Consider the following 14943-nt stretch of genomic DNA (forward strand, 5'->3'; position numbering starts at 1 on the left):
TTTAAACCTTTAAGGCGTAATGTGTTACCAATTGTTTTCTTGGTGAATGTGGTCCCAGCTGCCTTGAGATCATTAACAAGTTCCCCCTGTGTAGTTTTAGGCTGATCTCTCACCTTCCTCATGATCAAGGATAGCTCACGAGGTGAGATTTTGCATGGTGCCCCAGATCGATGTCGATTGACAGTCATTTTGTATTTTTTCCATTTTCTTACTATTGCACCAACAGTTGTCTCCTTCTCACCCAGCGTCTTACTTATGGTTTTGTAGCCCATTTCAGCTTTGTGCAGGTCTATGATCTTGTCCCTGACATCCTTCGAAAGCTCTTTGGTCTTGCCAATGTTGTAGAGGTTAGAGTCTGACTGATTAATGGAGTCTGTGGACAGGAGTCTTTTATACAGGTGACTATGTAAGACAGCTGTCTTTAATACAGGTAACGAGTTGATTAGGAGCGTCTAACTGGTCTGTAGGAGCCAGAACTCATAATGGTTTGTAGTGGATCAAATACTTATTTCTCACTGCAAAATGCAAATAAATTTATCTAATTTATACAATGTGATTTTCTTGATTTTTTTTTGGATATTCTACCTCTCAATGTTAAAGTTAACCTACCCTTAAAATTATAGACTGTTCATGTCTTTGTCAGTGCTCTGTCACATTTATACACCCACCGGCACACTCTTAGCCACGCCTCCTGATGAAGCCACGCAGGCAAAACGCGCGTTGAGGCGTGTTATCGGCTCCCTCTTAGCAGTGTCCGCACACCACATACATGTCGCAAGGTAATACTTTACTGTTATATCTGTGAACAGCACCAGTGGTTGTACGGATATAGTCTGTGCACTAATCATGCACTAAATGTAAGTTCACATTAATTATACACTAAGAATAGTTCACATCCTGGATGTTTGAATGAGGACTTGCTCGTAGATACTGGACCAGCAGACTACATGCGCCCATCTAGTTGCGGGCTCCGCTGTAATCACGGGACATCTCCTACAAGCGATGCCCGGGTTTGATTATATTATATGGTTAACCTGAACCGGATGTGCTAATATTTGATTTTTAGACTATTATTTTTCCTGCGATCTTTTTGGTGTTGTCATACATACTAATTTGTGGTTGTTGTGGAATTTCTGCCATGAGGAATATGGTCTTCTTTCCTTGGCTTTTTTCATCTGCCATCTCTTGGTCGTGTCTCTCACATTAGCCACCTTTAATGTAATGGAATTTTTACCTTTTGTATTTATAGTATAATAAATGCATATTTTCACTAAGAGCTTTATCTCTGGCTATTTTCTTGGAGATTTGTGCTGTTTATAACGATAGCTGTTATTTTGGCTACAATTCTCTTCCCTTTGGGTTTAATGCTTTGGTAAAGAGATAACTTTAATAGGTCTTAAACTTACAAAAACTGCAAAGGATCAAACAATTATTTCCTTCACTGTTTCTTGTTTTTAATTAACAAACAAAGTAGCACTCTGTAACGCTAAGTCTGCGAGCATGAAATATATGAATAGCATTACTGCTCTAGAAGATAGGAATATATCAGATATCGTAGCGTATAAATTGGCCAATTCCTGTGTACCTGGCAGCCACGATAAGGCGTCTCTCAAAATACCAGGAACCTACCAATGTGAACTCCTCTCTAAGAGACTATGTCTGCTTATATGTGGGATCATAGGATTCTGCTGTAATTAAAACCTCCTGTGGCCTAGAGTCAGAGCGCTCAGTCAGAGAGCCTATACATAGAAACAGAGAAAACTGTCCGGCACTTCCAAAACAAGAAATAGGTGTGAACAGGAGCTTACTAGGAGCAGCCACCTCCATATACAACTAGCAAACAAAGCAGCACACTGCAACGTATATGGAGGTGGCTGCTCCTAGTAAGCACCTGTTCACACCTATTTCTTGTTTTGGAAGTGCCGGACAGTTTTTTCTGTTTCTATGTATCTTGTTTTTAATCTGTATGTTTATTATGTCTTCTGTATAGTATACTCCATTTGCCGTCTCGTTCATGACACTCCTTTATCGATTTACTGAGTGTGTTACAGCATGGATCTTACATCCGGGGATATTATTCACCACTGTTCCATCTTGTGTTCTCATTACATTGCGAGTGATGCGACTATGTCTGCGTTACGAAAACAAAGCTGCTCTTATTATTGTGTTGTTGTTTTTTTGTTTTTTTTTTATGTGTGGCGTGAACATATCTATCGGATTATGCACTAATTATGCACTTTATTAGTCATAAAATTGGATTTTATTATTGTTAATTTATATATATTGGCTATTAGGTAGTATCAATATGTCACTATAGCTGATCACTTCTAATGCACATTGTTTGTGACGCGCCCCCTGGGCCTCTGTTGTGTAGCGTTGCGCACGCGGGGACTACCCGGAGCCGGATCTGATAGGGATAGTAGTCCTCGTGGCGACGATCCGGTCCGTGCCCAGGGTGTCAAACCAAGTGGCAGAATTTAGTAGAAGATGTTATAGTGTTCGACTACGCCACCCGTTGAATGCGGTTATGAAGCCGCCGCTGCAGGGCAGACCGCTGAGGCCGGTGGTACAGTTGTGCAGCGTGGATAGTATAACCCCCAACGGGAGGGGTATGGCCTCAGGGCAGCGGACGTGGATGATGGGGATAGCAGAATTGCACGCAGGCACTAGGAACCACTCAGAGACGGTGCGGTGTAGTTCAGGGTCTTTACTGGTGGCAAAGGTAGACCCTCCCGGGAGTACTGGCTAGCGATCGGGGCCTGGTCAGTCCGTGAGCAGATAGGATCTCCCCCGGCCAGGCGGAGTTGTAGGCCTCCCCAACTTATTGTACTCTCCCTGGCTACCTTGCTAGAAGCGGGTAAAAGTAGCCCACGTCCCTGAGTGTACCGTGTGGTGCTCACCCGTATGGCCGGTGACTCGGGGCCTTCTGGTAGCCTCCGCTCCACAACGGCGGTGCTGGTCCCTTGCGTGTGACCGTGCCTTCGGGTTTCTTGGCCAGAGGACCTGAAATCCCCTGCCGGTCGGTTTCTGCTGCTGGGTATGGATCAGTCCCCACTGCCTCGGACTCCGTGTCCAGTGAGATCTCTTCAGTCAGGACGAGCTCTATAGCTTCCAGTCTCTGACCCCTTTTATCACTGCTCCCACATAGCTCCTGATCTTGCTCTCCCTGTATCTGCTCCACTCCAGACCAGACTGTGTCTCTGTCTGGGACTCCTCTTCTTCTCCTCTAACCCCGCCTCAGCCCCAGTTTATATAGGGGAAGTTCTTCCCCTCCCAGGACCGGGCAGGAAGTGTTGCATGCTTAGGGTTCCTGACCAGGAGACCTCCCACCTGCTCTCAGACGTAATATTGCTATTACTGTGGTAACCAGACCCCTGGGGTGCCACATTCCCCCCTAGTAAAATTTAGTACTCCGGGACTAAACATATTTTTGAAAACATAACAGGGTATAAACAGGAACAATACAATTAGGGAAAACACGTTAGGGCGGTCACAGCGTGTCCGCAACCGGGTGCAGTTTTTGAAGCAATAAGGGTGTCCATTTCACCAAAGAACAGGGAGCCGTAACCAGGTGGGGGTCTGTCCTACCCCGAGTCTTTAGCAGTCTTAGTCCATTCCTGGGTTACGCTCCAAACTTATATACAAAGAATTCCGGTTAATCCACAAAAGACACCTATAAAATAACTGGAAAAACATAATTATTTACAAGCAACAGTAAACAGGTAAATACCAATAAAACAGTCTGAACACTTTAGATCCTCCAACGTACTGGCAACTGGCCTCTAGTGGCCCTAGTAGACCTACGGAGCTTACTGACCGGTCCTAAGCTACAGGGTGTAGGAGCTGTCAAAGGTAAGCTGGGCAGCTGTCTACGGGTTCTTTGGCTCACTAGGGGCACGGCAGGCTCACTATAAGCAGAGGGTCGATTCTCCTGGTCTGCTTGTGTGGGGTCTTCTGCCTCCTGGACCGGCTGCTCTTCCAGCTCTACCTGTTTTTCCGTAGGCACTTGGGATGCTGGCTGGAGGAAGGTGAGGACGGGTACCACAACAGCGCCATTTACTTGTGTCCAAGACCGAGGGAAGTCTCCGAGTACAGTGCTGACCATTTCTTCCCTTTCCTCTGCGGGTCGAGGGTTTTCTTGATCTTCTTCAGGGTTTCGTAGCTGCTCGGGACACTTCTTCAGGTGATCTTGGGAGACAATGGCTGTGGTTTCTCCTCCATCCTTACTGATTGTGCAGATTTTTGGGTTTTCATGGCTTGATGGCAGTACGGTGTACGGGTCCTTCTCCCACTGGTCGTCCAACTTGTGGAGCCGTCTCTTCCTTTTCAAGACCTGCTCTCCAGGTACCAGGGGAACAGCGGGAGCATACTGGTTGTAAGTCTTCTCCTGTCTTTCTCTTGCTTGACAGAGACTTCGCTCAACGCTCTCCTGTACTTTCCGGTACTGCTGCTGCCTCTCTGTGTCCCAGTCTGCTTCTGGTGAAGTGTCCTCGGGTGTCAGGACTCCCATATCCAGATCAACAGGCAGCTTACCAGGTCTTGCTCTCATTAGGTAAGCCGGGGTACAGTTGGTAGAACCTACAGGGATGTGGTTGTATAGTCCACCAGATCAGGCAGTTTCTCAGGCCACAGACTGCGTTCTTCCAGGGGCAACGTTTTCAGAAGGTCTATCACCACCTGGTTCATCTTCTCGCAGAGTCCATTGGTTTGCGGATGATAGGGTGTTGTTCTTATCTTCCGGCAGCCATACAGAGTGCAGAACTCCTGGAAGACTTCCGCTTCAAAGGCAGGTCCCTGGTCCGTCAGCACCTGCTCTGGGTATCCGTGTGGACGGCAGAAGTGCTGCTGAAAGGCTCTAGCTGCTGTTTGAGCCGTTAAATCCTTGACGGGGACTACAACCAAGAACCGGGAGTAGTGATCCACGATGGTTAACGCATAGACGTAGCCACTTCTGCTGGGGGTCAGTTTTACATGATCCAAGGCTACCAGTTCCAACGGCTGCCTGGTGACGATGGACTGCAGGGGAGTCTTCTGACTGGCACGGTCCTTCCTTCTTAGGTTGCATGGGCCACAGTCTCTGCACCACCTCTCGATGGTTCCTCTCATGCCTACCCAGTGGAACCGCCCGCGCAGCAGGAACTCCAGCTTCTTCCATCCGAAGTGCCCAGCTCCGTCGTGGTATGCCTCCAGTACCATAGCCGCGTCTCTTCTTGGCACCACTACTTGCCAGATCAGTTCATGCGTCTGGGAGTTAACCATTCTACGGCACAACTTCCCCTTGTAAAGGAACAGTCGACTCTTCTCAGCCCACAGTTGCTTGGTTTCCTCCGGAGCGTCTGGGTCAAAACGAGCATCTGGCTGAGTCAGCATCTCCTTCACCAGTCGGACGGCGGGGTCACTATGTTGCGTTTCCGCCCAGTTGTAATGAGGTAAGGGGTTGAACGTAGCGGATTGCTTACCCCTTACACGGTGGAAATACTGGGTAGTCCCATGACGGTGGAACGCGGGGAGTTCAACTTCTTCCAGTTCCTCTGGATCTTCCCCTACGTCCGGTAGGTTTGGCATTCTGGACAAGGCATCCGCGTTGGTATTGGAGCGTCCTGCCCGGTATTTGATCGTGAATTCATAGTTGGACAGGCGGGCCATCTGTGATGAACCTGTAGCCGCCATCTTGGTAATGATAAATCATATCCAGGGATGGCCACACTTCAGCAGCCCCCACCCTTGGGACCTTCTGTTAAAACGTCAACTAGATAGTTTCCCCCCATCCAGGCTCCTGTAAGATAAGAAGCCTACTTAACACTTGAATGCTAGGAGCTTCAAAGACTTCGAGAGGAAACACAGCCAGCAGGGGGGGGTGCTTCGTCTATCTGTACCTGACCATTTGTCCCATAGGACTAGTTTCTTTGTCTGTCACAAGCATGGAGGCATAAGATATAGAAACATGAAAAGTACACGCATGTTGCATGGGATGGGCCAATAAAAAAAAAATATCACGGCGTCCCGGAGCCATTGCGCACACAAGCCTCCGCGGTAGACGTTTGTACGTGCTCTGGAAGCCAAGATATAGAGCTGAGCCATTCCTGAGGACCGTATGGTATCATAATTGATATCAAAAGGTCGGTTACGGCGGCCCGAATCCGTGGGAACCCCTGTGGGTATCATGAGACCATCCCAGAAGAAGTTATTGGGTTCCATAGAATTTGGGCTTCTGATCGAAGTTAGACCTGAGGGTGGAGACTGAGTCAGCTGACCTCACCAGCAGTGGGCGGGACAGGGCAGGTAAGATAGCAGGACAGACAAGAGACAAGTCAGTCTTGACCCAAGAGTGGTGTGCTGAACATCTGAGCACCAGCTGAGGCCACCAAGGGGAGGAGCAGTTTGACCATGCGGTGGTAGGCCTCAGCCTGTAACAAAGAACCGTGCCTGCGATCGCAGAATCCTCTCCCTGCGTCACAAGAAAATCAAGAAACCGGTAACTGATATGCTGTGGTGATTCTGTGTGTTGTATTCCATTGTTGTATAGTTTAGCCTGACCTTATACCTGTGTATATTTAGTTGTATATCGTGTATCTAGTGTATTATTATAATCAATTACCTCAAGTAATTGTGGGCCTGCCTTTTATTCTGCATAACGAACGCACGTCCGTGTGAGCTCGGCTCAAGCCAAAAACGCTACCCAGGGTTGGTTCCTGACCCGATATAGGCCCATTCACGGACTGGGCGTATATCTAAAATAGGGACTGGTGGCAGCATACCAACTGGGGATTGGGGAAGGCTGGTAGTGACGGTCGGAGGTTCAGATATATATATTCCTGGCGCGGCCAAGGAAGATATATATACCGCCCTCACTACAGAGGGCCCCGATACCCAGTAGGTTACAGGACAGTCTCCCTGGCGACCGCTTATCCTAGGTGCAGTTCCTTGACTGACCTGAGGCTAAGAGGGCGCTAGCGAGTTGTGCTGTGTAGTGACGTTACGGTTTAGTGACGTTGAAGGGATAACACACTACCGTGTTCCCTGCGCTGGTTGCAGCTTCCTGGCACTACTTTCTCTAGGTGCAGTACCTTGACTGACCTGAGAGGTAAGGGGGCGCCAGAGAGCTGCACCCACCGGCCGGCTTTCATCACATTGGTGGCAGAGCGGTGGGATTGCAGAATAATAGTGTTGTGGGACCCCTACTCCCAGGCACTAAAGACTGCCAGTGGTAACTTCCACTGCTGGAGTCTTAAGGTCAGCCCAACGTTAGACGGTCAGGCTAAAAGTATAACAAGGTGTGTGCAAACTCAGGGTTGCAGCGGTGTCGGTTACCAAGATGGCAGACGGCACCAGGAGCAAGACCCTGCAGGAGGCTAATGCTACGGTCCGTGTGGCAGGAGGGGAGGACATTGTTACTCATGGCGAGGAGGAGTCCAGCCCGGGCACCTCAGGGAGCCAGTCCCCAGTATACGGTCCCGCAGTGGGCTGCCCACCACCTACCCAGCCCAGCCTGTCCAGATCACAAGCCCTTTTACAAGCGGCTATGGCAAGTCTCCAGTCTCATGGCGATGCCGTCTACAAAACCCTCCTGGCAGCATCAGAGAAGGCAGCGGAGGAGGAGCGCGAAGCTGCGGAGCGCCGGGAGGCTGCGGAGCGTGCAGAGCGGGCTGCAGAGCGCCGGGAGGCTGCGGAGCGTGCAGAGCGAGCTGCGGAGCGCCAGCACCAACTGGACCTGGCCCAGCGGGGGCTTCCGCTAGAGCAACCAACCCATCAGGAGACCAAGTCGTCCAAAGTCCGAGCTGAGGACTTCCCTCTACTGGAGAAGGATGGGGACCTGGACTCCTTTCTGGTGGCATTTGAACGGACCTGTCTTCAGCACCATCTGGCCCGGGATCAGTGGGCCAGATACCTGACCCCCCGTTTGAGGGGTAAGTCCCTGGATGCCTTGGGGGACTTACCTGCCGGGGAGGTACAGAACTACGACTGCATCAAGCGGGCCCTGATCCGGCAGTACAACCTCACTCCCGAGTCGTACCGCCAGAAGTTCCGGAGCCTGCTGCGTGGCCCCAAGGACACCTGGACCGATCATATGCGGGCGCTGTTGAGAGCCGCAGAGCACTGGACCTCGGGTCTAGCGCTTACTACCCGCCAGGAGGTCCAGGAACTGTTCGTCACGGAGCAGTTCTTGTGGAACTGCCCAGAGGACCTCCGACAGTTCCTCCGTGACCGAAAACCAACAGGGGCTTCTGCTACAGCCGCCCTGGCAGACGAGTATGCCAATAACAGGGCGCCTGAGCTGAAGAAGTCTGCCAGCAGCACCTGGAGAGGGGGTAAGCCCAGTCATGCCCCTGTTTCCCCGGCCCCTAGAACACAAGGGGTGTATCCCCCTGTTGCCCTCTCCAGGCAAGGACCAGACGTAAGACGTTGTCATCTATGCAACAAACCAGGACACTTTAGGGCTGAGTGTCCCCAGCGCCAAAAGACCCCATCCCAGTCCCAGAGAGCGCCCAATGTTTTGTGTGTGGGAGGGGGTGGTGGTAGGTCCCTGGACAACATCCAACCCGTCACCATAGGCCGTTCTGCGGTCATGGGACTGCGGGACACGGGCGCTGAACGAACACTGGTACGGCCTGAGGTGGTGTCCCCCCAGGACTTGGTACCAGGAAAGACTCTTTCCGTCTCCGGGGTTGGAGGCGTGGAGCCGGCACTTCCCGTTGCCATGGTGTATTTGGACTGGGGTGCCGGAAGGGGGATGCGGGAGGTGGGAGTAACGCCAAATATTCCCGCAAATGTTTTATTAGGGACCGACTTGGGGCGTCTAGTATCGCAGTATGTACCCTCTGAACCCCCAAGTTCGGCCCCCCAAGAGTGTATTGATTTGTCTGCTGCTAATGCCAACCATGTTGTATGTAGTGTGTGTCCTGCTGAGGAGGAGGGAGTGAAACCTGAGGGTAACACCTGCACAGACACAACACAAACAGGGTTAGTGAAAGCAGGTGGGGAGTGTGGGGATGCCCGCAGAGGTGCTCAGCCGGCGTGCCGTGACCTCTTGTCCTCCGGTGAGGGAGGGGGCGGGCAGGATTCTGTAGAGGGAAGCTCAGGGATGGAGAGGGGGGCAGCTACCGGCAGTGTAGGGCTCCCAGGGGTATCCAGGCTGCTGAGTATAGGCCCACTGCAGGGGGAGGAACAGGCCATGGGAGGTGGGGGTGTCCCAAGAGAGGAGCCGCCAGGTAAGACCCCAGGGCAGGAGTTCCCCACATCCGAGATGTCCAAAGGCCTAGGAAGCCTGCCTGATCGGGCGGCTTGGTCAGAAACAGAGGGGAAGCAGGCACTACCCACGGTCACAGCGGTCATAGCCGCTGTCACCAGGAGTGGGAGCGCCGGAGCCCAAGGAGCCTTGCAGAGGTCCGACGGCTTCCCCACTTCTGACCAAGTGTCTGCCGGGTCAGACAGCGGCCAGGTGACATGCCCGGAGGGGCTGACAGAGGATGTGGCAGTTTCGTCGATTCTGGCCACATCAAGTCAGGAATTTCAGGCTGCGTTGGAAGCAGACGACAGCCTGAAAGCTCTCAAGGAACAGGCGGCACAGCCTCCCATGGAGTCAGACTGCGAGCGGGTGGTCTGGGACCAGGGACGGCTGTACCGGGTAACGGTCCAGCAGGGTTCACCGGAGGCGTGGCCCAGGGACCGACAGTTAGTGGTACCCTATCCATTCAGGGCGGAATTGTTGCGGATCGCACACGAGATTCCGATGGCCGGACACCTAGGGATCGCTAAAACCAAGGCCAGGATAGCTCAGCATTTCTACTGGCCTGGGATGGGAGCCGCGGTGGGTGCCTACTGCCGTTCGTGTGACACCTGTCAGAGGGTGGGGAAGGCGGGGCCGCGCCCCAAAGCCCCACTGGTAACTCTGCCAATCATCGAAGAGCCTTTCTCGAGGGTTGCTGTGGATCTTATTGGACCTCTGTCCACTCCCAGCCACTCCGGGAAATGCTTCATACTCACGGTAGTGGACTATGCCACCCGGTACCCGGAAGCGGTAGCTTTGTCGTCCATTCGGGCCGACAAGGTGGCTACCGCCTTACTGGAGATCTTCTCCAGAGTGGGTTTCCCCCAAGAAATGCTCACCGACCGAGGGACCCAGTTCATGTCGCGGCTGATGGAGTCCCTCTGTAAGCAAATGCAGGTGCAACATCTGGTGGCCAGCCCGTATCACCCACAGACTAATGGCCTGTGTGAGCGGTTCAATGGCACCTTAAAGCAGATGCTTAAGATGTTGGTCGACTCCCATGGGAGAGACTGGGAGCGTTACCTCCCACACCTCCTATTTGCTTACCGGGAGGTTCCGCAGGCCTCAACGGGGTTCTCCCCCTTTGAGCTCCTGTACGGGCGACGGGTACGGGGCCCCCTGGCTCTGGTGAAGGAAGCATGGGAAGGGGATTTGGCCACCCCCGAGGTGTCGGTCATCGAGTATGTCGTGCGCCACCGGGACAGGATGATGGCCTTGGCAAAGCTGGTGCAAGACAATATGGCCCAGGCCCAGGCCGACCAGAAGCGGTGGTACGACCAGAATGCTTGTGAGAGGACCTACCAGGTGGGTCAAAAGGTGTGGGTACTGGTCCCCGTACCACAGAACAAGCTTCAGGCAGCCTGGGAAGGTCCCTACTTCGTGCACCAGAAACTCAATGCCGTCACCTATCTGGTCACCCTGGATCACGCCCGTGGAAGGAGGAAGGCCTTCCACGTGAACATGATGAAGGCTCATCATGAGCGGGAAGCGACTGCCCACCCAGTGTGCAACCTTCCCGAGGAAGGAGAGGTAGAAACCCTCCTGGATCTGCTCACCCAAGCCAAGGCGGGTGGGTCCATCGAGGATGTGGGGGTTGGCCACCAGCTCACGGAGGACCAACGGTCCCAGCTGGGGACCACCCTGCACCCCTTCCGGGGGCTGTTCAGCAGCCTGCCCGGAAGGACTGAGATGGCTGTCCACGACGTGGACACTGGCGATCACCCGCCGATCCGGCGTTCAGCATATCGGGTCTCTTTCGAGGTGCAGGGAAACATGCGCCAAGAGATAGACGAGATGCTGAAGCTGGGGGTGATCCAGGCATCCAGCAGCGCGTGGGCCTCGCCTGTAGTCCTCGTACCAAAGAAGGACCGAACTACACGGTTCTGCGTGGACTACCGGGGGCTCAACGCTGTAACGGCCACCGATGCGTTCCCCATACCACGCATCGATGACCTGCTCGATCGGATGGCCGGGGCTAAGTACCTGACCATCATGGATCTGAGCCGGGGGTACTGGCAGATTCCTCTGACCCCCGCGGCAAGGGAACGCTCTGCCTTTATCACCCCTTTTGGACTGTACGAGTCCACAGTGATGCCATTCGGCATGAAGAATGCCCCTGCCACTTTTCAGCGGATGGTCAATACGCTGCTTGAGGGACTTGAAGGGTACGCGGCTGCGTACTTGGACGATATTGCAGTCTTCAGTCCCACTTGGGAGGATCACCTAGAGCACCTGCGGCAGGTGCTCGGTCGGATCCACCGGGCAGGCTTGACCATCAAGCCGGAAAAGTGCCAGCTGGGCATGAGTGAGGTCCTCTACCTGGGTCACCGGGTAGGCGGGGGGGTTCTGAAGCCAGAACCGGGGAAAGTGGATGCCATCGCATCCTGGCCCACTCCTAGGACCAAAAAGCAGGTGATGTCCTTCTTGGGGACCGCCGGGTACTATAGGAGGTTCGTCCCACACTATAGCACCCTGGCCAAGCCCCTGACGGACCTCACCAAGAAGAAGCTGCCCGTCGCAGTCGACTGGACAGTCGCCTGCGAGACAGCTTTCGGGGCACTCAAGGCCGCCCTAAGTAGCTCCCCTGTACTGCAAGCTGCCGACTTCGACCGGCCGTTTGTGGTACAGACCGACGCCAGTGACTTTGGCCTCGGTGCTGTGCTAAGTCAGGTCAACACGACAGGCCAGGAACATCCTGTCTTGTACCTGAGCAGGAAGCTACTGCCCCGGGAGGTGGCTTACTCCACGGTGGAAAAAGAATGCCTGGCAATTGTATGGGCCCTGCAGCGTCTGCAGCCCTACTTGTACGGGAGCCATTTCACCGTGGAGACGGACCACAACCCCCTCAGCTGGTTACACACGGTCTCTGGGTCGAATGGCAGGTTGCTACGCTGGAGCCTCGCTCTCCAGCAGTACCACTTCTCCATTCGCCACAGAAGAGGCCGTGACCACGGTAACGCTGACGGGTTATCCCGGCAAGGGGAGGGTGCAGAAGGACGCACGGGGGAACACAGGAATGTGCTACCCCCTCGCGCCCTCGTATAGGGGGAGGTGTGATGAACCTGTAGCCGCCATCTTGGTAATGATAAATCATATCCAGGGATGGCCACACTTCAGCAGCCCCCACCCTTGGGACCTTCTGTTAAAACGTCAACTAGATAGTTTCCCCCCATCCAGGCTCCTGTAAGATAAGAAGCCTACTTAACACTTGAATGCTAGGAGCTTCAAAGACTTCGAGAGGAAACACAGCCAGCAGGGGGGGGTGCTTCGTCTATCTGTACCTGACCATTTGTCCCATAGGACTAGTTTCTTTGTCTGTCACAAGCATGGAGGCATAAGATATAGAAACATGAAAAGTACACGCATGTTGCATGGGATGGGCCAATAAAAAAAAAATATCACGGCGTCCCGGAGCCATTGCGCACACAAGCCTCCGCGGTAGACGTTTGTACGTGCTCTGGAAGCCAAGATATAGAGCTGAGCCATTCCTGAGGACCGTATGGTATCATAATTGATATCAAAAGGTCGGTTACGGCGGCCCGAATCCGTGGGAACCCCTGTGGGTATCATGAGACCATCCCAGAAGAAGTTATTGGGTTCCATAGAATTTGGGCTTCTGATCGAAGTTAGACCTGAGGGTGGAGACTGAGTCAGCTGACCTCACCAGCAGTGGGCGGGACAGGGCAGGTAAGATAGCAGGACAGACAAGAGACAAGTCAGTCTTGACCCAAGAGTGGTGTGCTGAACATCTGAGCACCAGCTGAGGCCACCAAGGGGAGGAGCAGTTTGACCATGCGGTGGTAGGCCTCAGCCTGTAACAAAGAACCGTGCCTGCGATCGCAGAATCCTCTCCCTGCGTCACAAGAAAATCAAGAAACCGGTAACTGATATGCTGTGGTGATTCTGTGTGTTGTATTCCATTGTTGTATAGTTTAGCCTGACCTTATACCTGTGTATATTTAGTTGTATATCGTGTATCTAGTGTATTATTATAATCAATTACCTCAAGTAATTGTGGGCCTGCCTTTTATTCTGCATAACGAACGCACGTCCGTGTGAGCTCGGCTCAAGCCAAAAACGCTACCCAGGGTTGGTTCCTGACCCGATATAGGCCCATTCACGGACTGGGCGTATATCTAAAATAGGGACTGGTGGCAGCATACCAACTGGGGATTGGGGAAGGCTGGTAGTGACGGTCGGAGGTTCAGATATATATATTCCTGGCGCGGCCAAGGAAGATATATATACCGCCCTCACTACAGAGGGCCCCGATACCCAGTAGGTTACAGGACAGTCTCCCTGGCGACCGCTTATCCTAGGTGCAGTTCCTTGACTGACCTGAGGCTAAGAGGGCGCTAGCGAGTTGTGCTGTGTAGTGACGTTACGGTTTAGTGACGTTGAAGGGATAACACACTACCGTGTTCCCTGCGCTGGTTGCAGCTTCCTGGCACTACTTTCTCTAGGTGCAGTACCTTGACTGACCTGAGAGGTAAGGGGGCGCCAGAGAGCTGCACCCACCGGCCGGCTTTCATCACACCATCCATCTCTGCTCCAGGGCACCGAGTCTTGCAGTGTCCAGGTGTGTCAACGGGTTGTTATCCGTGTACACGGTGAACCGGGAAGAGGCGAGGTAGTGCTTAAAGCGTTCGGTGACTGCCCACACCACTGCCAGGAACTCTAGCTTGAATGAGCTGTAATTCTCAGGGTTTCTTTCGGTGGGTCGCAGTTTTCGGCTGGCGTAAGCAATTACCCGTTCTCTCCCCTGCTGGATCTGGGACAGTACGGCTCCTAGCCCGATGTTACTTGCGTCGGTGTAGAGGATAAAGGGCTGGCTGTGACGCGCCCCCTGGGCCATGTTCAAGGGGATACCCGGAGCCGGATCTGTATGGGGGTAGTAGTCCTTGTGGCGGTGACCCGGTCCGTGCCCAGGGTGTCAAACTAAGTGGCAGTTTATGGCAGTAGATGTTAATTTGATGTGTCGACTACGCCACCCATTGAGTGCGGCTTTGAGGCCGCCGCTGCAGAGAAGTCCACTGAGGCTGGTGGTATATGTGCAGCAGTGATGGTATAACCCCCAACGGGAGGGGTATGGCCTCAGGGCAGCAGGTGTAGATGGTGGGGGTTGTGATGATGCAGGAAGGAGAGGCAGAGTCAGGAGATGCAGTTTCAGGGTTTTTACTCCCTGGTGTTGCTTTAGTCACTCTGGCCTTGAGTGACCACCCGAGCCGTGCTGCGTCCACCAGGTCCTGGACTCGGCCAACCCCCAGGCAATTCCGGAGCGTGGTCCTGAGCTCCTTTCTGACTCTCCCTTCCTCTGGCCGTTCCCACCAGGGATCCACTTTTGGCCGGCTCCCTCGGGTCTCTTGGTGGTCAAGCCTCCTCTGGGCTCCCTGACCCTATACTTGGTGTGCCTTTCTAGTGGATTTGGTGAGGGTCGTGGCAGATCCTGACCACGACCTCCGGTTCCTGGCTAAGGTTTACTTCTGCCTCTGCCAGCTTGGGTTCCGGTACCCGTGTCCGCCAACCCTTCACCCTTCTGTCCTTATTCTGGGATCTTGGGGTTCCTTCTGACTCTTTCTCTGGGTCCTTCTTCTCTGGAGCTGGGCCCAGCCGGAGCCACAGCTCCCTGTCAGCCCTCCTGGCTGAGCTCCTCTGCTCTGCTTCTCCTCAGGCTC

The sequence above is a fragment of the Phyllobates terribilis genome, unplaced genomic scaffold (assembly GCF_046119375.1).
Source record: "Phyllobates terribilis strain yellow unplaced genomic scaffold, ASM4611937v1 Scaffold_3__8_contigs__length_932513732, whole genome shotgun sequence".
Classification (NCBI taxonomy): Eukaryota; Metazoa; Chordata; class Amphibia; order Anura; family Dendrobatidae; genus Phyllobates; species Phyllobates terribilis.